Source organism: Muntiacus reevesi, chromosome 20 (assembly GCF_963930625.1).
Source record: "Muntiacus reevesi chromosome 20, mMunRee1.1, whole genome shotgun sequence".
In the NCBI taxonomy this organism is placed as follows: Eukaryota; Metazoa; Chordata; class Mammalia; order Artiodactyla; family Cervidae; genus Muntiacus; species Muntiacus reevesi.
Genome location: NC_089268.1, coordinates 15,525,946 through 15,553,326, shown reverse-complemented (window position 1 = coordinate 15,553,326; position 27,381 = coordinate 15,525,946). Strand labels below are relative to the sequence as shown.

The 27,381-nt window shown below is 47.7% G+C and overlaps 1 protein-coding gene across 2 annotated transcripts in view; it reads right to left on the bottom strand.

Moving 5' to 3' along the window:
- DAAM2 (dishevelled associated activator of morphogenesis 2) overlaps nucleotides 1-20,486 on the bottom strand; it is a 126,540-nt gene extending 106,054 nt beyond the window's left edge. For both annotated transcript variants that reach the window (XM_065913234.1, XM_065913237.1), the window contains exon 1: nucleotides 20,366-20,486. The gene's annotated coding sequence lies outside the window, so the exon portion shown is untranslated. The remainder of the gene's footprint in view (nucleotides 1-20,365) is intronic.
- Nucleotides 20,487-27,381: the final 6,895 nt, after the last annotated feature.

Genomic DNA, 27,381 nt, shown 5'->3' with positions numbered 1-27,381 from the left:
AACCCAGTGGTTTATCACATGAGGTTTGGGAAACATAAGTCAAGATGGCCCTTCAGACTTTTCCTTCCAAACACTTCACAATTCCCCACCTAGAGGGGACCAAGCTGATGGCCAGGTCCACAAGCACCCATGTCACCTGTGATGGGACGTGAGTGGGAGTCAAAGAATTGAGGCCTGCAAGGTGCTCTGGAAAAGGGCATTGACCTAGGTCAGTTAAAAGATTCAAAGAGGTGCCAAGTCCTCTGGAATCTTGGAGTCCTTACTCCTTTTCCCAAGTGGTGATTGGTATTCACCTCCAGGAATAATGATGGTGCTGATAATCACCAACCTTTATGGAGCATTTATTGTGTACTAGGCCCTGTGCCTCATATGATGTTCCCATGTAACGCCTGCAACTGCCTAATGAGAAATAGACCTTTAGTTTGCCCATTATACAGATGAGGAAACTGAGGCCTACTGAGAGATGTCAAATGTTTAGTTAAGGTTACAGGGCAAGGGGGATTCCCTGGAAGCTCAGCAGGAAAAAATTCACCTGTCAAATGCAGGAGACTTGGGTTCAATCCCTAGGTTCAATCCCTGGAGAAGGGAATGGCAACCCACTCCAGTATCCTTGTCAGGGAAATTGAACGGTCAGAGAAGCCTGGTGGGCTACGATCCATGGGGTAGCAAGAGTTGAACACAACTTAGCAACTAAACCCCCCCCCCCGCCCCCGACAGGGCTATTATTCTCTGCTCCCAGTGACTCTATTCTCCGACCCTCTTTTACCAAGCACACATTGTGCTTGTATATTGTGAACTTTCTCATGATATGTTCCTTCACATGGGTTCCTTATCTTTGGTGGGTACATCCCAATTCTCATACTACATTTGGAATTCTCGAGGGCAGGTCCTGTATCACCCCGAGTTCAGCTATCTTATTTTCTCCTTCCTGGGTATCCTGCCACAACGTTTAGAGATCTTGTCTACGTAATCAGGGTCATTTGATCAAAGCTGCCCCTCTGACATGTATCACAGCCTTCACAGATAAAACGTGCTCAAGTGAGCCTCCAGGTGAAGGTAATGAATAACGTGAATGAAGGTGGAGCCAGGAGGAAAACTCCAGGAAGATCATCTCCAGCTCAGAACATCATCAGCCTCATGCGCATGTGTAGACTCTGGGCACTCATGACCAGCCTGGTGTGTGTCACTTGGGTTAGGCTCAGAAAAGGTCTCAAGGCTAAAATTTGCCACCTGAGGTCACCAAGTTCAATCATTTTTAAGGTATGACAACCACCTGGAGCATGAAAAACAGCCAATCCTCAGGTCTCATTCAAATCATCTTTTTCAAAGCACAGAACAAAGAACATGACCCATATCCTTGAATATCAGTCCCTTTCCCTCCCAGATCTCCTTCCTGGCTCACCCATCTAGGCAGGAGTCAACCAGTCCCAGAACCATAGCCTAAGTGGCCCAAAACGCTATTACTGGTTGAACACCAGTTACTCCTGGTCTTCCTAGTTACATGGTAACAGCACAGAGAAATATACATTCCTCCTCTGCCTACTCCCTGCCCTTCTCTGCCATGCTCCTGCCCGGGTGGCTGGGGGCTGACCTTTCCAGAATGCATCACTCAGCTTCCTGGGCTTCTGGTACCCAGTGGGATTCAACCAGTGGGAAGCAACTGCAGGTGGCTGGAGGGCAGAGGGAAAGAGATCTCAGGTCTCTGCTAAGCCATGGCTTTGGCAGGGGCTGTGTTCCTCTAGGGCCACATCTCCAGCCATGCAGCCCCTCCTTCTTGGCTTCAGCTGGCACAGGGCTCAGTGATAACACCAGAAGTTCCTCTGGCCTCTGCAGGCGTAGGAGTGTTAAGAGCTTCTTGCTGTTGATGGCCCCTGGGTGCCTCATCATCTCCTTAGCCCTTTATCTCTCTGCAAATATCCCTCTCATTACATTCTTATCAGTTTAACCCTTGGGGCGTGCCAACTGCTTTCTGCCTGGAGCCTGACTGATGTGGACTATAGTGTCCATTCTCAGAGCAACCTAGGACTTGCTCCCCAAAGTCCTAGCTTTGAGCGACTTTCTCCCATTTAAAGAAGATGAATTATATGATGTATAAATAAGCCGAAGGCAGAGGAAAGTCACCCCCAGCTACAATCCCTAGCTGCAAACACCATGGGAACTAGAGAAAGGGGCTCACTGTTGCAGAACCACCGAGCAGTGAGGTTCACGGGCTCGGTCAAGGACAGCGGCTGCACAATACAGGACAGGGCACTCAAGGCCAACGCAGTATGTGTCACCAGGATTGAACTTGGACCAGATTCCAAGGGAGACGGGGCTGCAATAAAGAGAGGCACATAAAAGAGATGGATCGACTGCATGTCAATGAGCACCCAGAGGAGAAGTCAGCATGGCTTCACTGGCAAGCAAAAGAAAGTGAAGCAATTCCCAGTGGTGGGTACTTTCCCATTTCACAATGTTTGCAACAGGAACAGAGCTGGGGCTGTGCTAATGGAACTTAGAAGGGCTGGAGAGCCTCACTGAACCAGGCAGTTATGGTGGAGGGGGGGACTCCTCCCCCCACCCTCGGGCAATCAGAAACACTTAAGAATGTCAGCGCCATGTCCTTGTCAAAGGGATGTCAGGATGGCCGTCACTTGCCAGCACTAGCAAGGGATCCCAGTAACAAGGCAGAGATGGCATGTGAGGAGGTTCCAACAATTTGCTAGCTGGAGAATAAGCCAGAGAGATGCCATTTGGTTTCTATTACTATGGCCCTGTTCTGCATCTCCACCAACAAATCAAAATAAGATCCCCAAAACCCCACAAGTCAGGGAAAAAAAGATGTTTAGTTCAAAAAACAGTGACCGCCATGTGCACACAGGGTTCAGTGTAGGTGTGTGGGGAATGTTCCATTTGAAGACGGTCATACTCAGTCATGTCCGACTCTTTGCAACCCCACGGGCTGTAGCCCACCAGGCTCCTCTGTCCATGCGACTTTCCAGGTGAGAATACTGCAGCAGGTTGCCACTTCCTACTCCAGGGCATCTTCCCAACCCAGGGATTGAACCTGTGTCTCTTGTGCGTCTCCTGCATTGCAGGCAGACCCTTTACCATTGAGCCACCAGGGAAACCTTTGAAGATGGTCACATCTACTTAAAATTTCCCATATGGACCCAGAGCAAATGGGGAGAACTTCCTAGTCACTCACTGTATAGCATCTCTGTGCAAACAGGCAGAGGAGACAGAGCAGGAGTTTGTGCCCATTTTATAAAGTTACCTTGCTTTAGATTAGAAAATATTTTACATATCTACAAAATATATATAATAATGCAGATAATAATAAAATAAACATCTGTGTGGCCATCACAAGCCATAGATATCAAGGACACAAATGGAGGCCCTGTGTGACCCTCCCTGATAATGTAGATAATAATAAAATAAACATCTGTGTAGCCATCACAAGCCATAGATATCAAGGACACAAATGGAGGCCCTGTGTGACCCTCCCTGCTCTTCCTTCCTGTCTTCCCTGCAGGGAGCTACTTCTTTGAATTCGGTGTTTATTCCAACATAATGTGTTTCTTATACTTTAATGACACAGGTAAATATATGTAAATAAAAGTATTAGTGTGTATGATTTAAACTTCATAGCAATGGCATCCTTCTGTGACTTGCCTTTTCACTTCATTTTGTTTCTGACATTATGGAGATTATGTCTCCATAGCACAGTCTATGCATTTTTTTCACCACATTTCATCACACATAAATATCAAATTATGTAACCAGTTTTCTGGTTGATGATAGATATTTGGGTAGTTCTCTAGCTCTTAAAAAACATGCTATCATGAATATTCTTGGATATTTCTTTTTTCACATGTATTAGACTTACCTAAGAATGAAATTCCTGGGTTGTAGGGTAAGTATATCTTTGGTTTTGCTGAATAGCACCAAGTAGCTCCCCCAACTGTCTATAACAATTTAATGCCTACCATGAGTGAATGGGAGGTTTCTTTAAAGGAATTCAGTCCTGAATATTCATTGGAAGGACTGATGCTGAAGCTGAAACTCCATTACTTTGGCCACCTGATACGAAGAGCTGACTCATTGGAAAAGACTCTGATACTGGGAAAGACTGAAGGCGGGAAGAGAAGAGGACGACAGAGGATGAGCATCACCGACTCAATGGACATGAGTCTGAGTAAACTTCGAGAGTTGGTGATGGACAGGGAAGCCTGGCATGCTGCAGTCCATGGGGTTGAAAAGAGTTGGACACGACTGAGAGACTGAACTGAACTACATACAATGGGAGGAGTATAATTTGGGGGGCCAATCTGATGAGTGTGAAATGGTTGTCTCCCAAAGACTTCAGTTGAGGGTAATTCCCTGATCCCAAGTCAAGTCGAACATTTTTTCGTATGTTTATTATTCTACAGCATCACTACAGTGTTAGCACTGCATATGCATGCTCTGGAAAACCCCAAGAATTTTTCTTTTAATTTATGAAAGTTTGAATAAGTCGGATAGTATTTCATCACTTCTTCACTAGGAAACTTGGGAGAGAGAGAAAGATCTATGACTGGAGCCAGCGGGAAGACTTCCTTTTGTTAAACTGGCAATTTTAAAATGAGATAGACAATTTTAAAATAAGTCACAGTGTTAGAGATGAAGCCCATGAAGCAGAAATTCCAACAGTTCCTGGGCACTGTGACAAACAGTATGGGGCATTTCCCTGGTAGCTCAGATGGTAAAGCATCTGCCTACAATGCAGGAGACCCGGGTTCAATCCCTGGGTCGGGAACATCCCCTGGAGAAGGAAATGGCAACCCACTCCAGTATTCTTGCCTGGAAAATCCCATGGAGTGAGGATCCTGGTAGGCTACAGTCCATGCGGTTGCAAAGAGTTGGACACAACTGAGCGACTTCACTTTCACTTTCACTTTGTCAACACTGTCTAGGAAAAGTTCAGAGTGTTTTCTCATCGTGCCCTTTACCTGTGGGACATCACAGACATACCGAAGGAACCACAGGTACTATCTGTCCATCCTGCTGCTGCTGCAGGAAGCACCATACATGTACCATCCCATCATCACAACAGAAACTTGGAAGGTGTTCCCTGAACGTCCTCACATTCCCAAACACTCTTACGTGGAACCTAAATTTCTCAGCTTTGAGCATCTCCCACTCATGGCACTGATGACATGGGATAGTATTCTTCACTTCTAGATCCTTTCTTGACAACACTGTTAGTACCTGCAGGACTCATCTGAATATCCCCCCGTCCCTGACACAAGGATGGAGGAACTAATTTGGAAGGAACGAGCAGGGGCTACACTCTAGTTGCAGTGCACTGGCTTCTCGCGGTGGCTTCTCTCGCTGTGGAGCGCAGGCTCTAGGCATGCGGGCTTTAGCAGTTGTGACACAGGCTTAGTTGCCACACAGAATGCAGAATCACCCCGGACCAGGGATCAGACCCGTGTCCCCTGCATTGGCAGGCAGATACTTAACCAGTGGACCACCAGGGAAGTCTAAACTTATGTTTCTTAAGGAAAGATTTTTTTCTACACTAAATCTTCTTTTCCAAGCTTAAAGAACAGAGAAATCATGGGCATGAACTTTCTGCTCTGAGTGTAGAAGAATCAACCTTGAGGATGCTTCTTTTCCACGAAGCCTTCCCAGGCATCCCCACCACAAAACAACCTTCCCTTCTCTAACTCTGTATTGCAACAGCACGTCGTATTCCAATGGACCACACATTATTCGGCCACTAATAACAACACAGGTTCACAGTGTACATACTGCGTTCTAGGCACTGCTCTAAGGGCTTTTCAAGTCTTATTTTTGTCCTCATTCAGTGGTAAAGTGAAAGTCGCTCAGTTGTGTCTGACTCTTTGAGACCTCATGGACTACACAGTTCTCCAGGCCAGGATACTGGAGTGGGCAGCCTTTCCTTTCTCCAGGGGACCATCCCAACCTAGGGCTCGAACCCAGGTCTCCTGCATTGCAGGTGGATTCTCTACCAGCTGAACCACAAGGGAAGCCCCACTTAGTGGTAGGTACTAACATAACACTAGATGAGGAAACTGCGTCTCAGGGGAGGTAAATACTTGCCCGAGGCTGCAATTCTAATAAACACTGGAATCTTAAATTTGAGTCCCAGCAGTTGTGACCCCAGAATCTACATGAGAAACCATACCAAAGATACTGTGGGGTACACATTAAGCCCTTAAATGCTTCTTTCTGTTGTTCTGGGGAAAATGCAGCTGTGGGCTTAATGAGAAATTAATCATCCTTTGCATCCTTATCTTTCGACACCCACATCAAACCCCTAAGACCTTGAAGAATTTGCTGAGTGCTTCCTGGTTTATTAATATGAGTTCCCAGACACATGGGATTGCCACGTACACGCTGATGTCTCACTTTGAGTGACCAGAGGCCTTGGGGGGCAGAAATAGATTTAGCTGATGGGGGATTCATTCAGCTGATGGAGGACCTGCCTCAGCACACAGCGCCTCCCAGACTGGTGCTCCTCAGAGCAGCTGAACCGCTACAGCCACTAACAACGAGGAATTACACAATGATTCACAGCATACTGAGCGCTTTTCCTATACCCTGCTCCACAGACACATTTCACTCCTTTACCCCTGGCATTACTGTGTTTCCACTCCACACATGGCCGAAACAGAGGCTCAGCAACATTAAACTGCTGTATCACTTATCTAAGCCAGTGCAGCTCATTAGTGGATGGCTGAAACTCCAACCTAGATCCTGACATCAAATTCCATGATGTGTTTGCTGTTCATTAAGTTGATCCCTTTGATTCTTCATTCTTTGTGTGCATGCACTGCCCCACCACACACACACACACACACACACACACACACACACACGCCCCTGACATCTTTCTGCATCAGTGGAATAGGAGTCAGATAAAAAAAAGAAGAGGCTAGGATAAAAAGGAACAAATCTGAGTCAGTTGAACTGAGGTGGATGAACCTAAAGTCTGTTATACGGGGTGAAATCAGTTAGAAAAACAAATATGGTACATTAACACCTATATATGGAATCTAGAAAAATGGTATTGATGAACCTATTCACAGGACACAAACAGAGATGCAGAAGTAGAGAATGGACTTGTGGACACAGAAGGGGAAGGAGAAGGTTGGATGAATTGAAGAGTAGCATCAACATATACGTTGTTGTTGTTCAGTTGCTCAGTCGTGTCTGACTCTTTGCAACCCCATGGACTGCTGCACGCCAGGCTTCCCTGTCCTTCACCATCTCCCAGAGTTTGCTCAAACTCATGTCCATTGAGTCAGTGATGCCATCCGACCATCTCATCCTCTGTCGTCCCCTTCTCCTCCTACCTTCAATCTTTCCCAGCATCAGGGTCTTTTCCAATAGACAGCTTGTGGGAAGCTGCTATATAACACAGGGAGTTCAACCCAGTGCTCCGTGATGGGGTGGGGATTGGGAGGGAGGTTCAGGAGGGAGAGGATGTATGTATACTGATGGCTGATTCACGTGATTGTCAGCAGAATCCAACACCGCATTGTCACGCCATTATCCTCCAACTAAAAATAAATTTTAAAAAAGAGGCTAGGATCTAAACTAAGCTCTTTCTTAATGAACTAAGAATGAACGAAGAAGCACATGGATAAACACCATATACAGTCAAGCATTCCTGGAGTGCTCACTCTATGTCTGTCAACCAGCTAAGTGCTGTAGAAATCACAGCAACGAAGGCACAGTCCGAGGCTTCTAGAAGCTTCTCATCTGTTGGTGTATGCATCTCAGTGTGACAGGATCTGTTTTAAAGGAAGCTTACCTTGTCAGAGCCCCATTTGGGCAGGGAATGTTGTATAGAAGGGAAGAAGAAAACCAGACTTGCTTTTAGTATAAACAGAGGCGGCTAGAAGACATTACATCAGGGCAGAGTGCAGACAGTGTTCTGAAAGAGTTAAAAAGAACCTGTGCGGCCCCACTTAGCAGGAGAGCCATTCCCTCCCGCCTGCCCCCACTTAGACTTCTGGGGGTGGGGGAGCGCAACACTGGGAGGGTCCCAATTTACGCCTGCTTCCCCAGCGTCCTATCCGGACAGCACGCTTTCCCTCTTGAACGAGTCCTGGTTTAGACAGTAAATTACACGGTCGCCCTTGCCTTCCAGGAAAGTTTTGACTTTCTCCAACCATCCCTGGGCAGGAAAACAATTTGACCTCCCAAGGTCACCGAGTTGCTTATTTCTGCTCCCTCTCACAGACCATCTTCTCATGACCACCACTCACAGCTGGCACGGGTTTCTAGACTGGTCTGTGTTTCTCTCTGCTGTTAGCACCAAAAGCAAACCAATGCACCATCGGATCCTAAAAGGCACACGTTTCAGATGCAGGCACACTTGTCTTCCGTCCTGACAGTTTTTTCCTGAAGGACCTCAGGGATCTCATTCAACTGCTTTGAGCCTCAGTTGCCTCATCTGTAAGAGGGGTTGATAACAGCATCTCAGCTCGTGGAATGGTTAAGAGGATTTGGTGAAGGAACGTAAATGATACACCTCATGCAGTGCCTGGTTAAGAAGGACATGCCTCCCTCCGCAAGGCTTTCTACAACCAAGAGCTTGGAGAAGATGCACATTTCAGGAGCCCCAGGATACGACCAGGCCTCATGCCCCCCCACTACCAAGTTGGAACAGCGTGTTCGTCTTCACAGGAAGCGGAAAACACGGTACAACCACTCCATAAAGCTGCTGGGCAGTATCTCCTAAAGTTGGATATATGTAGTCCCGAGTACCCAGCTGTTCCAGCCCCGGGAACACAACAACAGAGAAACATTCCTATGTTCATCCGAGAACAAGTGCACGAGTGTTCACAGCAAGGCTATTCACAACAGCCTCAAACCTGGAGATCGCCCAAATGCTCACCAACCGAAGAGTGGATCATAGTGGATAGCCCCATGGCGGAATACTACACAAGAATGAATCATCCACACATCGTGCTGAGCAACACAGACACCTACAAACAAGTACACAACGTATGATTCCATTTACATGAAGTTCAAGAACAGGCACAACTAATCTTTGACATTAGACGTTAGGATTATGAAAGGGGAGTAACCAGAAAGGGACCTGGGGGGCTTATCAGGGCAGGGAGATGGGAGTGTTGGAATGCTGTGTTTCTTGATCTGGATGCTGGTTACACAGGTGTAAAAACCCACTGAGATATACACTTACAAACTGCACTTTTCTGAATCATGTCGACCTTTAATACAGTTGAAATAAAAATATTAAATGGAAAACACTTTTTCAGTAGAGAGCTGAGCAGACTAACCAGGCAGTGGACGCTTGGCAGAGGCAGTGGCGTGTTTCACTTGAAACATGCTTGGTGGGCCCCAGATCTGTGCCAAGCACCGTGGGGGATGAAGGGAGAACAGGGCTAATGAGACTGGATCTGTGCTTGCAACCATCACCTCCACCACTAATACTTCCTAGTGCTACGTGACAGCCATGGTTTCAAGTACTGTTTGGTTTTTTTTTTCTTTTTACCAAATCACACATTAACTTTACCTCCAATAACAGCCCATTTTACAGATAAGGAAATTTAGGCACAAAGAGATGAAGTAACTGATGCAAGGTCACACGGCTAGCATGAAATAGACCCAGAACCTGAAGCCGGTGCCCGTGCTCTGACCCACAGCTTTATATTCAGAAGTCTGGTCTGTTTATCAGCTGTCACTCCCAGCTCCCATGGAGGAACCACAGTCATCAATAACATCACCTCTGTTCAGGGAAGTGGTAATGGTAAGTTATCAACCGAGTGTCTCGGAAAGGCAGAGGCAATTGCTAACTCTTTCTCTGGGCAGCTGTCAGCTCAGTGTCACATGATCGGGAGCAGACTGGTAAATATATTGATGGAGACTTTTTTAAAAAGAGAAAAGTTAAAATGGCTGGGCCTTTCTATTGCCCAAAGTCCACAGAAACTCTGAATTTGCTTCAGATGAATTTCAGAGCTGCCTCTGGCACTGTGGAAATGCTGATGGGTCTCACTAACCTGGAATCACTCCCTTCCCTCATTACCTTATCAGGGGAACCTGAGGCTGTGGGCCATGGTGTCCAAGAGGAAGTGATGGACGGAGTGTTGACACTGACCCCCAGGAACTCGGTCAGACATGAACTGTCAGTCTGGCACATCGGGAATCCACGATGCAGGTAAGCTTTGCTTTGGCACTGGGGCAGGTGATCAGTGTACATAACGCAGAAGGTGGAATGTTCAATGCACAGCCCCAAAGACCTCCCTCGCTTGGGACAAAGCAGTAAAAAAAGCAAACACTCCCATAAGAACAAATCAGATCTGGCAGAGACCCAGGCAGGCATGAAAACCTATACAGGCAGGAAGCTGGCTCCCAGTGAGCCAACAGAGTCCCTTGAGACCACCCCCTTTATACAGCAGACGCACTGGTAAGACGGAGAAGAATTCCCAAAGGTCAGCTTGTCCAGATCCTATCTCCAGGCGGGATGGCAACAAAGCTATCCGGTCATGCTTCCGACCTGATATACCCACACCTCTCAGCCTAGACTTGAGGATCTGAGGGAGGCAGCAGGCACCAATGCAAATCTGGCAATAAAATCAAAACATGTGCTCAGCCTTCCCAGTTATAACACAACTCTATTGAAGAGAAATCAGCTGGGTCCCACCTAGAAAACATACAAAATAGAGCACAAGGGAAAAAAGGAAAAAAATGTACTTTTTCATATAGTGACATTTTTGTTGTTCAGTCACCCAGCCGTGTCCGACTCTCTGCGACCCCATGGACTGCAGCACGCCAGGCCTCCCTGGCCCTCACCATCTCCTGAAGTTTGCCCAAGTTCTGGTTCATTGCATCGGTGATACCGTCCACCCATCTCGTCCTCTGCCGCCCTCTTCTCTGACACTCTCATAAATTCCCAGTTCCCACTCTCGGGAATCCCCTGGTGGTCCAGGGGTTAGGATTCTGCGCTTCCACTACAGGGGGAACAGGTTCGATCCCTGGTTGGGGAACTAAGATCCTGCATGCCGTGGAACAATTATCTGGATAATAATGGGCTGCTCCAAAGCGATTTCATGTAAAATAAGTAAAACTTCTTGGGGCAGGCAGCGGGTTATTAGGAAGGGTTCTTAGAATTAACCAGTCATGGGAGTGAGGTTCAGGCAGGAGGGGAAGTACAGCTGTCACGCAGCATCAGTGAAGGCCTCAGCCAACCCCATGGGGAGCTCTGAAGCCAGGATGCCCTTTAGAATTTCCCCCACACTGGGGCAGAGGGGACCCAGTAGGAGAGACTGCAGCTGAGGCAATTTTAAAGAGGGCTGACCACTGCCAGCACTGTCTGCTGCTGGGAACCAGCCCTGCTGGGGGCTGGTGATCTGAAGGCAGGGTCCACACACATGACCATTAGCCTGCACTGCCTGACTTGCTCTATCACCGTTGTTCTCCAATCCAATGTATCAGTCTTTGATGTTTCCTGCGGCTCTTCCTGCATATTCAGTGATTGAGGAGACCCAAAGAGGGAAGACTAATAAATCTGATGAGAAGGAGGGATCGGCCACAGGGACTGATGCTGAAGAGCTTTCCTAGGGGACAAAGACCATAGACAGCATGGAGGCGCACCCAGGATGGTCACTGGCTAGGGTACAACAGTCACTCATCTTTCCTGGGTGATGGATGCTTGGTATGTTAGACTCAGGTACCCAAGCTGGTGGTCACCCAGGATGAAATCACATGTAATAGCTGACTGATGAAAAAAATAATAATAATGAGCTTTGCTGCAAGAATGGCATGATCTCAGACATATAGAGCTGTGTGAGTCTGTATACTCAGTCGCTCAGTCATGTCTGCCTCTTTTGCAACCCCTCCAGGCTCCTCTGTCCATGGGATTTCCCAAGCAAGAATACTGCAGCAGAGATGGGATCAGTGTGCCCTGCATTGCAGAGGGATTCTTTTCCACTGAGCCACCTAGGAAGCGCCTGTGTGTGTCTAGGAATATAAAGAAATCAGAAAAAATAAAGGTTCCATTCACCATAGGGATGACCCTGATAAATGGTCCAAAGAGAAGAAATGTATGCTGCAGGGTAATACACAGAGATTCCATTTCAGTGAAAAACAGTCAAACAACAAGAAAGTGAAAGTGAAGTCGCTCAGTCGTGTCCGACTCCTTGCGACCCCGTGGACTGTAGCCTACCAGGCTCCTCTGTCCATGGAATTTTCCAGGCAAGAGTACTGGAGTGGTTGCCATTTCCATCTCCAGGGGATCTTCACAAGTAAGGGATTGAACCCGGGTCTCCCGCATTGCAGGCAGATGCTTTACCATCTGGGCCAAGATCCCACCTTAAAGGTATACACACCTATAGTAGTTGTATGGACAAAGGAAAAGATAAGGAAGGATTAATTCTAGGCTGTAAACATTAATTCCCAGGGTGTGGAGGAGGGGTGGAGATGCTATTCGCTTTCCACTTGTCCTTTTGTACCTCTGCATGATAGTGATTCACGTGGTTAAGCAAGGGAGAATTACCATCAAAATTTTGAAAAATCAAATAAGAAATACATTTAAAAAAATTATCAACATGGTGCTATGTGCATAGTGGGACCTACTAACAATACGATTTCATTCCCTGTCTTCCTTGCCCTCTTAGAAATCAGCTCCTAATTGTTCATTTGGGGTTGCTCAAAGAGGAATATTTAATTTAAGGCTGACATTCTTCTATGCCTTCTCCATCATTAGAAAATAACAATTTTAATATTATTCCATATGACACATATTTGCCACGAGTATACATCTGCCACTAAAATCCCTAAAAATTATGCAACACATTCTGCGTTCAGATGGCAACATTGTGAATTATCTGCTGTTTTGCTATTATGCATGACCATGCCTCTCTTTGTTACCGTGATAATGAAAGCTGACCGTCCCAAGCCAATTCCCAATTATCTTGGCACGTACACATGAAAAGCCCAGAGAAGCCAAAACCCAACTTCTCACCGCATCTGCTGACAAGAAGTCAGAGGGTTGGTTTCAAGTTTCTTCCCCCTTTCCCTGTCCCCGGCTACCCCTTAGGAGGGGTGCTCCAGAGGGCAGGAGCCACCAGGGAACAGAGGCTAAGGACACAAAGCTTCCACGTCGTCTATAAACTGGACCGCTCTTCTCCATCTGCTTGGCTCTGGGGATTTGCTCTTGCCATCCCATCAGCACCCAGGCACGTACCATAGGCATTCCTCAAGAGTTAACTCAGCTGTCAGAGTCGAACCAAGGATTTAATTGACACTGGCTACCAGGTGTGGCTTCTACAATGTAATTTGGCTTTTATGAGCTCCAAATACATAGAAGGCAAGACAGAGACTCAGTCCTTCCGGGATTCTGATGCCATGTGTGAGATGTCATGTCAGAGCTGCCTGCTAAGTTTGCAGAGTGAGGAGGGAGTGACTGGGCGGGGAGGGGAAGCCTGGAAAAGGGGGAGAGAAGAGGCCACCAGAGCAAGTCTGGTAGGACAAGTAGTCCCAGGAAGACGGGCCATCCAGGCAGAACAAACTACAAGCACGGGAATAGAGGTGGGACATGCCTATAACTAAGCTCAGTGCAATAAAGCCCAAGTTAACCCTTTTAGGAAAGGGTTGGGAGAGAAGGGGCTTCCCAGGTGGTGCAGTTGGTAAAGAATCTGCTTGCCAATGCAGAAGATGAGGCTTCAACCCCTGGGTTGGGAAGATTCCCCCGGAGTAGGAAATGGCAACCTGCTCCAGTATTCCTGCCTAGAAAATTCCATGGACAGAGGAGCCTGGCAAGCCTACGATCCAAATGGTCACAAAGAGGAAGACACAAGTGAGCCACTGAATATAGCACAACTCTAACCCTTGAGGGATGATGGGATTAACGCCACGTAGCCGTCAGTCAAACCGCACCTAACTTGCACACCAGGAGCCTGTCTTGTGTTATCTTAAAAAGATTCCCTTTGTCTCAAAAACCTCACATCAGTCCTTCTTCCTCACACCAGCTTACCAACTGATTACTTTTCCCCACCACATCCCTTATTCTGTTAGTGATAGTGGATTTAGATTTTTACTTTAGTTTTCCCTATAGTTGGCTAGGAATTACAACCACCACCACCACCATAGAGATAGTTAACATTTGAGTGCTTACTCTAGGCCAGGGGCTGGCAATCTTGGCAACCATCCTTCAAGAATGGTAGCATTTATTATCATCCCCATTTTTCAGATGAGGAAACTGAGGCTCAGGTGAAATAACATGCAAGGTCTTACAACAGGTTAAGTGGCAGAGTCAGGATTCAAACATAGATCTGATTCTAGAAGCCATATTCTTGACCACCAACCTACAACAACCTTCCCTAAACTGTACTTGGTCTGTTCACCCTGAGAACCAGGGCAGGAGCCATCAAACTTTGTCTGTTAGAGGGCCGGACAGTAAATATTTTCAGCTCTGCAACCCATACAGCCTCGATGACAACACTCCAACTCCACCCTTTTCTCAAGAAAGGGGCCACAGATAACACATACACAAACAGCATGGCTGTGTTCCAGTAACACACAAGGCTTGTTTTACTTACACAATAAGATGACAGGCTGGACTTGGCTGCTGAAATTGTCAGCTCCTAATCTACAGCAGTTTGTTCGTTCCTTCAGCCAACATGGATCGAAAGTCTACCTTGTATCTGGCATGTTCTAGGTTCCAGGCAGAGGGAGAACCACACAAGTTTCCACCACCACGGAGCTGAAGCCCTAGTAAAGATCTGACTGTGTGTTTCACCTCTGCCTGTTAAGACTGATTTCTCACCTTGGTCCACTTCTCGCTTCCCTTAGACCCATGGCTCTCAACTCATGCTCCACATCACCTGGGGACCTTGCAGGACCACCAGTGCCTGGGCCCCACACCCCAGAGATTCTCATTTAATCAGCCTGGGGTGGGCCCAGGTACTGATAATTTTACAAGCTTCCCAGGTGATGGGTTGAGACCTACTGCTTGGGTAGCTGTTTGCCTCCTGTTTTTTCCACTTCTTTACAATCTGAAATAGGGGAAGTCTTTTAAGCCTCCCGCTTTGAGTTGTAAAATGTGGATTACACCCGTCTCATAGGATTGTCATGAGGATAAAATGAGGCTACATGCTTTTCAAACGTGAGGTATGACTGTCATTGTGCCATTATCTTTCAACTTTAATGCTGGGTCCTACATCAGTGGTTTCCCTCTCCAGTTTTGACCTCAACTCTTTGAACCAAGACAGTGTTTGGGACTTCTAAACCAAGCTCGAGGGGTAGCTCACTAATAGCCCGGGTTCATGGGTGAGCGAGTGGGTGGCCTTTTCCTTTATGCTAGTAGAGCCTCGCATGGAGCTGCCACTTGTCTGGCACGGGGAGCGCTGGTCCATGCCCCACTTTTGTAGTGAAGGTCTCCATCTCCAGGCAGAGAAAGCTGACCTTTGAGCACTGCTGTGAAGCCTTGAATAAGTGGCTTATTTACTGTGACTCATGGACAAATGTCCAAATTCAGGTACTTTCAAGAGCTTACGACCTAGAAAGTGAAGTGCATTACCATTTTGCTGAACACCGATCAATGTGCTAGGTCCTCCCCACATACTATTTCATTTCATCCTCAGAACAACCCCTAAGAACACGCCTTGCTCTCATTTGACAGAAGAAGACTCAGAGAGGCTGAACAACTGTGACCCCATGGTTCCAGGACTGGACTCACACCTGGGTCTTGTTGATCCTGCAGCTCTTTGCACAGACCCATGGAGCATCCTACAAACAATTCAGCTCCTCTGTAGCCAGGATTCAAAGAGCTACCCAACTGCCTCAGGTTTATTTTTCTCGGTTTTCTTTTTCCTTTCCTTTTCTTTTTATGGAGCAGGTGCGGGGGTGGGGGGAACCCAGAAAGAACCCCACAACACCTGCTAATGCCCATACTCCGATAGCCTCACTCAGCACTAGCAGGATGACCCACGGGTCCAGAGAAAAAGGCATTTCCTTCCTGCACAGCATTCGGATGGTGCAGTTTTATAACCTCATAATGAAACAAAAAAACAAACAAACCAAAAAAATGTGAGGAGAGAGTTTGGAGAAATAGATACTGCCAGGAGTGAGGAATTCACCGACCCCCAATCTGGGCCATCTCAAGAGAAGTTGGCCACTGGCTGAGCCTCTTAAAAGCTGAAAAGTCATCCCAGGCCACGGTTAAAGAGAGAGCTTGAACAAAACAGAAACAAATGTGATCTTCAAAGTCTTAAATGTCAACTTGAAGGATAACTGAGAAGCGCTGAGATGAGCCAAGAGAACCTGCAGCTGCTTTCCCCACATCAGATGGTCCTTCAGTCCTCTGGATCGGCCACCCCACACAGCTGGACGGCGTGTTCATCAGGGAGGGGGTAGCCCCCCAGCCCATACCCGCCAAGCTGTTTACAAATGGCTAAAGCTTCCATTTTCACCACCCATCAGATTCTACCCTCTCACCCTGAGGAGCAGTGACCGTCTCTGACCTGGGGCTTGTCCTTCAGGATGCCTTTGCTCCTTGATCTTCCCACCCCACTCCCACTTTCCCACCCCATCCATACAACTGGCTCTGCTGGCCTCCTCCCTCCCAAGAACTCAAACACAAGAGCGGTCTCCAGGCCAGATATCCAGGATGCCTGGTGCCCCCTCCCAGCCCTCAGGACAACGGAGCAGCCATGCTCCTGGATAATCCCCGCTGGCTACTGTTTCTAGAGGGAGGAAGTAAGAGTGACCTGAGCCCTTGAATCTCCACCCAGGTGTCTTCAAGAACAGAAAACAACACAGCCAGATTTGGAGAGAGGTCCTTTCCAAACCACATGGATGGCTGATGGCTAAAAAAACTAGAAAATAAAATTATTAGATTCCCTTTATGAAAGGTCTACAACATTCCTCGCTCTGTTTTAGCCCCTTTGCATAAATACCATATTTGTAACAACCTTGAGCAGTAAGTATCATTCTCGTTTTACAGGTGAGGGCACTTATGCTCAGAAAGAATAATGTATCCCAGTTACTGCTTCCCTGGTGACTCAGTGGTAAAGAATCCAACTGCAAAGAAGGAAATGCAGGTTCAATCCCTGGGTCAGGAAGATTCCCCTGGAGAAGGAAATGGCTATCCACTCCAGTGTTGTTGCCTGAAGAATCCCATGGACAGAGGAGCCTGGCGGGCTACAGTTCATGGGATTGCAAAGAGTGACATGACTGAGCACGCATGCCCAGGTTACTAGTTCTCTCCTGGGCAGACTGCTCTGATGTTGGTCCTCTTTCCATTGCACCAGGATGCATCTGAAGTCCAGAGCTGAAGGACACCAGATCCCTGAACACAGAGACTCTAGTTGTGGAGACTTAGGTCAACGGCTGTCAAAGCAAAGGACACCTTCCAAGTGGTTCTTTCTGCCAGGGGCCTTTGACCTTTCGACCTTCTGGCGAGCCTGAGAAAGTACCCTAAGTATTCTGATCTCAGATATGATCAATGAGCTGGTCAGAAGCTTGAGCTGATAGAAGGGCCAATGAGAAGGCTTCCATTATCAGTCCAAGCATCAGTGGTCTGAGAATCTGGTAAAATGTCCCCCTGAGCAAACTCTAAAGGGTCAGGATCCCACTGACCCTCCAGAGAGGGTGATGAAAGAGCTGAAAGGTCAGATCTCAACCTCAGCTGTCCCTGAGGGGTCCTGTGATGGGACAAGAGGCCACCCTAGACTCCAAAATTTTTTTTCCATTTTTTTAGCAAGCTCCAGGAGATAGTGAAGGACAGGGAAGTCTGGCATGCTGCAGTCCATGGAATCACAAACAGCCGGACATGACTGAGCGACTGAACAAGACTCCAGGATGGGTCCCCTCCACCCCTGGATAGTCAGTCTTCTATTTGGACATGGTGGGAATGAGTGGGGACGTTTCAGTCCTTACTTCAGTCAGCTCCACTGTGAGGGCAGCCTCTGCCTCACTGATTATCTTTGCATCCTCCTGACCACCTACACTTCACCCTGCCCTGGATCCCAGGCTCTTCAGTCATGGCAACAGTTTAACCTGTTTTGTGTCAAAAAAAGAAAAAAAAAAAAAAACTTTGGTGACAGGGGGCTGGGGAAGAAGACTAGGGAGGAGACTTTTTTCCAGGGAAGGCAGTGGCTTTTCAACCTCCCCCACAATCACCAAAACTAAAACCCTCCACCTCCACCGGCCTTTCTACTGGTCCCCCCCACACACACCCTCCCCCTTCCTGAACTCCTCACTCTCTTTTCAGTTCTGAGGTCCAGGAGAAGTTTCTCTCCTCTTTTTGTCCTGATGGGGGCACGAGTATTCCCTCAGCATCTGAGGATCCAGAGGAAAAACCCTGGAAATGCAGCTAAGAGTTAGGAGCTGGACTGTGCAGCTACCAAGGAACCAGACAATAATAGCACAGCTTTTTTTTTTTTTTTTTAATGGAGAGATGAAGGTCGATGCAGCTCCCAGAGCAACTGAGAAATGGCCCGTTCATGCTTCCAGGCCTGAGGCCACGACCATCCCCACGCAGTCGCCAGTGTATAAACAGGCGCCTACACATGCATTTCGCGGCGGGCACCCCACCACCCCTTTACAAGCACTTTTGTTTAGACGGCCCTTAGCGTGATTTCCTCCTCCTTCACTGCACTCAAGTTAAAGACATACTCCTGAAGTTAAAGGAGTCTAGAGCTGACTTGCTGTCTGCTCCGTTTCTTGCAGCTCTTCTCCAGGGGTCAATTTGTATAATTTCTAAAACCCTTCCCAAATCTTCAACTTCCTGTGGGTCCGTTTTTTATATCCACGTTTCCTCCCTGTCTCATTTTTTTTTAATTCTCTCCTTTTTTCTAGGACACAGGGAGAGTCCAGTAATCTTCCTCCCACCCAAATATTGCAGGTTGGTTCTATTGCAAAATATAAAACCAGAGAGCCGGGTAGGATGACGCTGAAAGGGCTCTCTTTGTGGTCACTGGTTTGCTGAACAGCTATGGACATCCAATGTGTGCATTGGGCAACCCCCGACTGGTGGGTCCATACGGCCCGCTTCCTCCCACACTCAAAGAGCACAATTCCCCCTCTAAGACCTAGGGAAAATCCATTCCCTTCTTCAGCCAACTTTTCAGAGAAACTCAAGAAACTGACACCAAACTCGGAAGGAGGAGGGGGACACAAAACCTGAAACTATTTAAAGATAGAAAGTTGCTCTCTTTCCCTTGTAGGGTTCAAGGAAAGTCTCCAGGGACTCTTTCCTGGAGAGGTGGTTCCCCCCACCCCCTTTCCCATCTTCCTAGGAACTTTGCAAAACCACCACAGGACTTTGGAAAAGTGGCCAAGGCAGAGAGAGAAGAGTTAAATCAAGCCCAGACCTCAACAATCTGTGTTCAATTTTGATAAAAATCTCTCTCCCTCTCCCCCACCACCCCCCTTCCTCCACCCCACAACTCAGACATGTCTCTTTATGTTACGAGCTTGCATCTTGTTTGGGGGCACCGAGGGGCTCCCAGAAAACCCCCAATGGCCCCCACAGTGGGCACATGTGGCAGACACATCCATTCCACTCTCCGGCACGGCTGGACACCGAGTCTCAGTCCTGCCCACCCCCTCCTTCTTCTCCTCCCCCTTGCAGTTACCTGCCTCCAGCCCAGCTCCTTCATTCGGGTTAAGTCAAAGCCCCATTGCCCGGCGCTGTCAGGGCCCCAGCAGGCAGACGGCCGGGCAGCAGCCGCAGGTGCTGGGATCCCTACTCAGGACGCCTTTCCTGGGACGCTCCTTCCCTCTCCCAGGTCCCGCTGCTTCTGAGAGCAAGAAGCTCTGAGAGTTTGCTCTGAGAGCCAGAAGCCCCCCCACCCCCACCCCCCCGCGCCTGGCCTGCTGGCCAGGGGCCAGGCTTGCAAGTGGGAGCTGGGGGCGTGTGAAGAGTTAAATCACCCAAAGGCAGGCACAAGCGAACCAGGAAAAGCCACCACCAAAAAGTTGTCCTTTTGGAGAGCAAATAGAACCAACCTGGCTCTGTCTGTCCACTTATGACAAGAAGGAATCGGATTTCAAAGCCATAAACATTTTTTTTAAGTTTTCCGAAGACATTTCCTGTGTCCAGATGTGCCCATCCAGACAGACCCGACACGCACATCACACCCGCCGGCACCGACGCGCACGCACCCCCCCGCACCCCCCACCCCGCCGGAACCCCGCTCCGGGATCCCCGGTCGCTCCTGCAAAGCACTTTGGAAACACAAAAAGAGGCAGCCGGAGGAGCCGCTGCCTCGCCAAATCCCCGTTCAGCCTCGGAAAGAAAAGTAGAGGAGGAGAGAAGTGGGGAAGTGGCCCGGAAAGCCTCCCGCGGTCCCCTGGCCCCCCGGATGCGAAGCGGGGAGGAGAGCGGGGCGGCCGTACTCACCCCGGGCCGCCCATGGCGCGTCCTCGGCTCCCGCAGCCCCGCGCCCGGCTGCGCGCCCGCCCGCCCGCCCGCTCCGCGCTGAGCCGAGCCGAGCTCGCCGTCTCCCGACCGAGACCTCGCCGCTCCCCCTGGGCCGGCCTCGCGCCCGCCCGCCCCGCTCTGACGTCAGGCGTCTTGGAGCGGGATATTTATGGCCAGGATACTCTGAATTTTCCCTAGGTAGAGTTCTGATTGCAGTTCCTTGGGATTTGTAATTTTCACACTTTCAGACAGAAAGCAGCGGAGGGAGGGAGGAGAACGCAGCCGGCAGGGCGAGGCAGACAATGAGGGTAGCTGTTTTCAAACTCTGGCAAGGAGCCTTCTCAGGGCTTCCTCTGAATTTGGAAACAGGGAAGGGGTCAAGCAGGCAGGAGTGGGGACCTGAGGCGGTGGGCTCCTCGTTTCTCTCCTGGTCCGAGCGGGCTGGGAGGTCAGGTGCTCGGGACCGGGACCGGGAGCTCTGCCCTTCCACCAAGTCCCTTCACCGGACACTAAGTCTCAGGAGGTGCTAGGGCAAGAAAGGAGGTAAATCAGGAAAAGCAGAACAGCTAATTAGAAGCCCTGGTCCACACCCTAACAACTTTTCCATTTCTTCTTTGGGAGTGGGCGCGTTAAAAAAAAAAAAAAAAAAAAAAAGTTTATTTTTATTAAATTATGTTCCACACTCCCTGCCCCTGTATAGCTTTTCCAACTCAGTACCAGTCAATTCATCTTACTTCATTGTTTACATGTAGAGTTTGAGCCATTTACAATAGTCCTTATTCATACTTTATATAATGGCTTTTAATTTGTTTTGGTTTTTTTTCCCCTTAAATGTGATTGTGATCCATCTCCTCGTCTGGATAGAAGTTGCCTTAATCAAGAACAACAGTCTCCTCCATGACTGGCACCATCATTAGGATGGAGTCTGCATTGTTTCACTCTCCCAGGAGTGAGCAAGCAGATGGAGCTGGCATTGGGTGATGAGCCGGGAGGTGGGATTTTCTCACTGTTCAGGTCTGGACTCTGATGGTTGTCTATTTCTCTACCTAGCTGAAGAGGTTTGGGGACATGACTTGGTTTAATGGCCATCTTTCCAGAGTAGAGAAAAAAAAGAGAGCGTAATGCCTTATCCTACTTTGTGCTCAAGGACTGGAGAATGAACTGAAAAATGAGATGCATGGGATGCAAATCGCTTGTTCAGTTGGATAACATAAGTGTGTAGGTATTCAACTCCCCATTAAGGAGAAGGAGGATAACCACAAATCATCACTAAAACAACACAGCCCTAGCGAGCATTCCGTTAGCCCAGATGGGGTAAAGGTGGGGGTGTGTCTTAACCACAGTTACAGTGCAGCAGGGACTCAAGGACTTGGAATGTGTTTACCCCTTTGGCAGCAGCTGGTTAGGGCTGATTGCCAGAAGGAGCCAAGTCTTGGGACTGGGCCTCTTGGTGGGAGACAGCCAAGATGTTTTGGTCCAAGCCACAGAGAGCTCAGAGCCCTGCAGTTTGGTCACTGTCTGGCTGTCCTCCTGAGCATCATACCCCACAGCAACATCTCTCAATCCCCTTCCTCCCATCAGGGGTCCACGGTGAACTCTGCTTTGTGGTGGACACTGCACATTAGCTTCCAAAATTCCCTTCTCCCTTGCCTTCCTCAACTAAAGAAACTGGATGTCTACAGTAGTCACCATTCCAGACACCCTTGTAACTGGAAATAGCTATGAAACCCATTTCCATCCAGTGAGGTTGGCATGCAGAAGTCTGGGGTCAGCTTCCACAAATATTCTTTAAGAAAAAATCAGATTCGGATGGCATGCCCCTTCAACCCCTTGACAGCCCCTATTTCACCTTCCTCCATTTCTTCTCTCTTAGGACGTAAATATGATGTCTGGAGATACAGCAACCATCTTGCAACCTTGAGAACAAAAACCACTCACTTCAGAATGGTGGAGCAGGAAGGTAAAAGAATCTGGGGCCCTTGATGACATCCGTAAGTGGCTGAACTTTCCTCTGACTTCTTGTCAGGCGAGAAAAATAAACTCCTATGTGCTCCTGTTATAATAGTTGTCTTATGGGGTTTTTTTTTTCTTACAGTCAAATACAGCCTTACCTGACACATTTCCATCAATCCACCAAAATGCAATATTGGAACGATTCCTGAAGATTAGCTCACAAGTATGATAATTTCTTTTAACCGTATGTGTGCTTAGTCACTCGGTCATGTCCGACTCTTTGTGACCCCTGTAGCCACAGGGGTGGACTGTAGCCCATCAGGCTCCCCTGTCCATGGGACTCTCCAGGCAAGCATACTGGAGTGGGTTGCCATTTCCTCCTCCATTTAACCTTATACTGACATCACTCTTAATAGTTTTCAAAGCCTATCTGCATATATTCCCCAGCAAACTTCACACTTTGGAGAAGTATCACAATAACCTGCATTTTTCATATAAGAAAAGAAGCCAGATTTAATAGATATCCTGCCCAAGATAACACAGTCTACAAAATAAGGGACCTTTGAACCCTAACCTAGTTCTTCTAATTCCAATTCTGTGTATTTTCTGCAACACCTTAAATAATAAAACCAAAAAGCCCAGTGAAGATGCCTAATGCATACCAAGTCTATGTCAAGATGCAAGAGACTGAAAGTAAATTCTGGAACTAGAAAGTGCTAAAGTCCACTTGGGGAAATGAGTCCAGTCCATTGTCTCCCCTAATCCCCATCACCTTCTAGCTACCCTCTGATATCCTGCCCTGAATCCCCATAGTCGCTCTTGCTAAGATCACATGACCTTTTAGTTGAATCAAGTCTTAGCATCTTCATGGTCATGTCCTATAAGATGCTTAGAGCACCCTTTTTTGAAGCCCTCCCCTCTTTCAGGGACATCTTAGCACAACTTCCTTTGTGCAGTTTCTCTTCCCGGTCCTTCTTCCACCTGACTGTGGATGTTCCCCAGGGATCTGCCAGCCATCTTCCTTCTCTTGCCAAGAAGGAGAATGAAACTCATCTTATGTGATTTCATCCTTTCTTGTTAGTTGTACCATAGGCTCCGTGACAGTCTGAGAAGGTCAACCATTGTCTTGACATACAAATCTACATTCCAACCACCATTTTCCTCTCAATCTTAACCCTGCCTTTCCATATTGTCCAGCATATGGTGAGTAGTAAATAATTGGTATATGTTTTAAATTATTATTATAAAGAAGATGCAGAGAAGTGACTAAAGTATAAGAGGAGTTTGTGACTGACTCATTTCTAGGATTAGGAGCCTTGGTGTGATCATCCTTCCTTGAAGATCACGCCACAAGCCAATCTACTTGTCTCCAGTCACAAGGAAATGCAGCAGAATTAATGGAAGTTAGCAGGAGCAGACCTGATAAAAAGGCAGACCTAATGAGAAATAACCTCATTTACTCCTTTTTACATGTATATGTAGGGCTGAGTCCCTTTGCTCTCCATCTGAAATCATCACAACATTGTTAATTGGCTAGACTCCAAATTAAAAGTCTGATAAAATGTCAAAAAAAGAATTTACTTCTTTTGGAATTAACTTCTTTTAGAATAGCCTCATTAACTTCTTCCAGGCAAAGTGAGAGATAGGAAGGGATTAAAGATGAGGTGAGATAGGGCCAGTCAATCCTAAAGGAAATCAGTCCTGAATATTCATTGGAAGGACTGATGCTGAACCTGAAACTGCAGTACTTTGGCCACCTGATGCGAAGAGCTGACTCATTGGAAAAGACCCTGATGCTGGGAAAGATTGAAGGCAGGAGGAGAAGGGGACGACAGAGGATGAGATGGTTGGATGGCATCACGGACATGAGTTTGAGCAAGCTCTGGGAGTTGGTGATGGACAGGGAAGCCTGGCATCCTTAGGGTTGCAAAGAGTTGGACACGACTGAGCGACTGACCTGGACTGAACTGAGATAGAGCTGGAGACTTAAAGGCGGTAGGTGGGAAGCATGAGGAGGATGGGATCAGGGGAAGAGGCCATGCACCAGAGTATTCCAGGTCTGAGGAGACAAGGAAAAAAAGGCTCCATCCCTCCCCAGGTAAGCTTACTCATGTTCTACTGGGAAGAGGAGCAGGTGAAGCTTATAACATACATGGCCCTCCATGCTAAGAGGCTGTTTTTGAGGTTGTTGAGCCTTGAAGAACCCATAAAGTGGGAGGGGCCCTTCCAAGATCATCTATTTTCCCCCTACACCCAACATTATTGCACACAGAGCCCTAATGTAGGGAGGACGGAGGGTAATCGCTTATGCTCAAGACTGCCCCAAGGGTGGGGTGGGGCCCATCTTCCTTCACCTGTCAGTCACCTGTATATCCCAGGAATATGGCTCTGTGTGACGCACTTCATCTAGAAAATTCCACCTACTTCCTAAGGGACCCCCAAACAATTCAGGGAGCTTGTCCCTGCATCCAAAGCCAACTGTACACTTCCAAGGCCCGGCTAACTCGTGGGAGAAGTAGGCATCACAATTGCCCCTCCTTGCCCACTTTCCAGGGCACAGACCCCAGGAGCACTCAGCAACGACCTTGTAAGGGATCAGTGAGAACCCCATGAGTAGCCAGCCAATCGGCACAAAATCACCTTCCCCAATTCACACTGACAGGCTAAAGAAGGTGGTGATAAGGACTCAGGTGTTAGAGACCCTGGTTAAATCCCCACCTTGCCTCTCACTGCTGTGTGACAGGTAACTTTCTGAAGCTTGGTGTTTGATGGTTAATTTTACATGTCAACTTGGCTGGGCCACATACCCAAGTATTTGGTCAAATACTATTCTGAATGTTTTCACAAGGGTGCTTTTTTGGATGACATTAACATTTAAATTGGGGAACCTCTATAATACAGGTGGACCTCATTCAGTCATCTGAAGGTCATAATAGAACAAAGCATGACTTCCAGGATTCTCCCAGCTAATGACATATCAGATCTGAACTGTAACTCTTCCCTGGATCTCCAGCCTGCCAGCCTCCCACAATTAAGTAAGCCGATTCCTAAAAATCTACCTGTCTGGCTATCTATACACACACACACACACACATGCACACACACACGTGCACACACGCGCACACACACACACTCACCCATTGGTTCTGTTTATCCAGAGAACCTTGACTAATACAGTTTCTCAACAATATCATGGAATGAAGAACATTCCATCCCTAAAGGATTGTTGACAAGATTAAATGAGGCAAATGGATTGAAAGTCCCTACTCCAGTGAGTTCTTCTAAGACAGGGGAGAAAGAGGAACCCTCAGAGTCATGAGGTCCCTCTCATCCCACCCATGAGGCCATCAGAATCCACCTTCGGACCCCAGGCTCTGCTCAGGAAAATGCCAAACTCTGTCCCAAGGGCGTTGGTAATGTCGAGAGGGCAGAAGAAGGTGGTGGTAAACTGGGCCCAGGTCAGCACAGATATATAACACATCAGGTGTTTTGATCATGGACCATTCTGTTTCTTTCACTTATATTTAGGTGTATAATCTCCATTGATTAGAACCAGCCTCCTGAACTTCCATTATCCAAGAGTAACTTCTTTTTTTAAAAAAACTTTTGATTTTGTGCTGGCGTATGGCCGATTAACAAACAATTGTTTTGATAGTTTCAGGTGAGCTGCAAAGGGGCTCAACCATGCATTCACATGTACCCATTCTCCCCTAAACTCCTCTCCCATCCAGGCTGCCATATAATACTGAGCAGAGTTTCACATGCTATACACTATGTCCTTGCTGATTATCCATTTTAAATATCGCACTTACCCAACAGTAACTTCTAAGACTATAACTAAAGAAGGAAGGTCAGGTTCCACAATTTCTTCCTGGAAAGGACATGAAATTAGGACATGAACTGCCTGAAAGATGTTTTAGGTTCTCATCATGGGGTGGGGTTGGAGAATGGCCTCAGAATATGGCATCAGTAAAAGCCTGGTTTCTAACCCCAGCTCAAGATCTTACAGCTAATTAAGAGCATCATTTAGTTTCTCTGGAAAAATATGGAATAATAATAGGAGGATCAAGCCCATGGTGCCAGAATGAGGATTGAATTGCAGAATGTTTGTAATTACAGATGGCCATTATTCTTACAAGCCTCTTCCTCTATTTGCCCTTTTCCATCTCCACCCCCACCCCCCCACCACACACAGCTCTTCTGTTAGTTAATACCAAGAATGCACTTAACATTAATGTACAATTCACCAGGTTCCTGGCAGCTAGCTCTCTGCAAATATCTTTGCCTGGAGTTAAGAAACCTCCCCTGGCTCGGACATGACCACACCAAATAGGCAGCGATTGGAAAATTGGGCCCATAAAAGCCGTCTCCTTCCGAGACACAGGACAGCATTTTTGAGAAGCCTGCTCAGGTTGTTTGCAGCGGCTTTGAGGGTCAGCTCTGCTGCCTTGCCTACGTCAGAACCCTAAGTGTTTAACCACAAGACACACAATCCTGGGACATTGTGGCGGCAGCCATCCACCCCCACAGCAAGGCAGGCCGTGCGTGCATCTAATCCGGTATGTGCCCCTACTCCCATCCCCAGCAGAGGCCAGACAGGCTCCACACCTGGCCAGATGTGGGATGGGATATGGCCCAGTGTGCAAAGTACTTCAGCAGCTGAGAAAGGGGGTGGAATTCCTTCCTGATCCCCCCAGACAATGTGTGATCCGAGTCTAGGGTCCCCAGCCAGGGGAAAGGCCATGCCCACTGGTAGCCACAGCAGCTTATGTTATTTCTGGAGACAGAGTCCTTGCAGTTGGGGCTGCATACAAACTCCCATGATGGTCTCGGCTTCGGTAGCTCAAGACTCTTTGAAGAATCATGCTCAGGGCTGAGTGCTGCAATCAAGTTCAAGGTGAAGTTGTCTTTTGAAGTGTTTGAGAGAAAGAAATCTTCCCACCTGATCTATAGTGGGAATGGAGATGGGGAAAACACACACACACACTCATTTTACTCCGTTGAAGAATAAATGGAGGCTGCTTGGAATCGTCAGGTCTGTG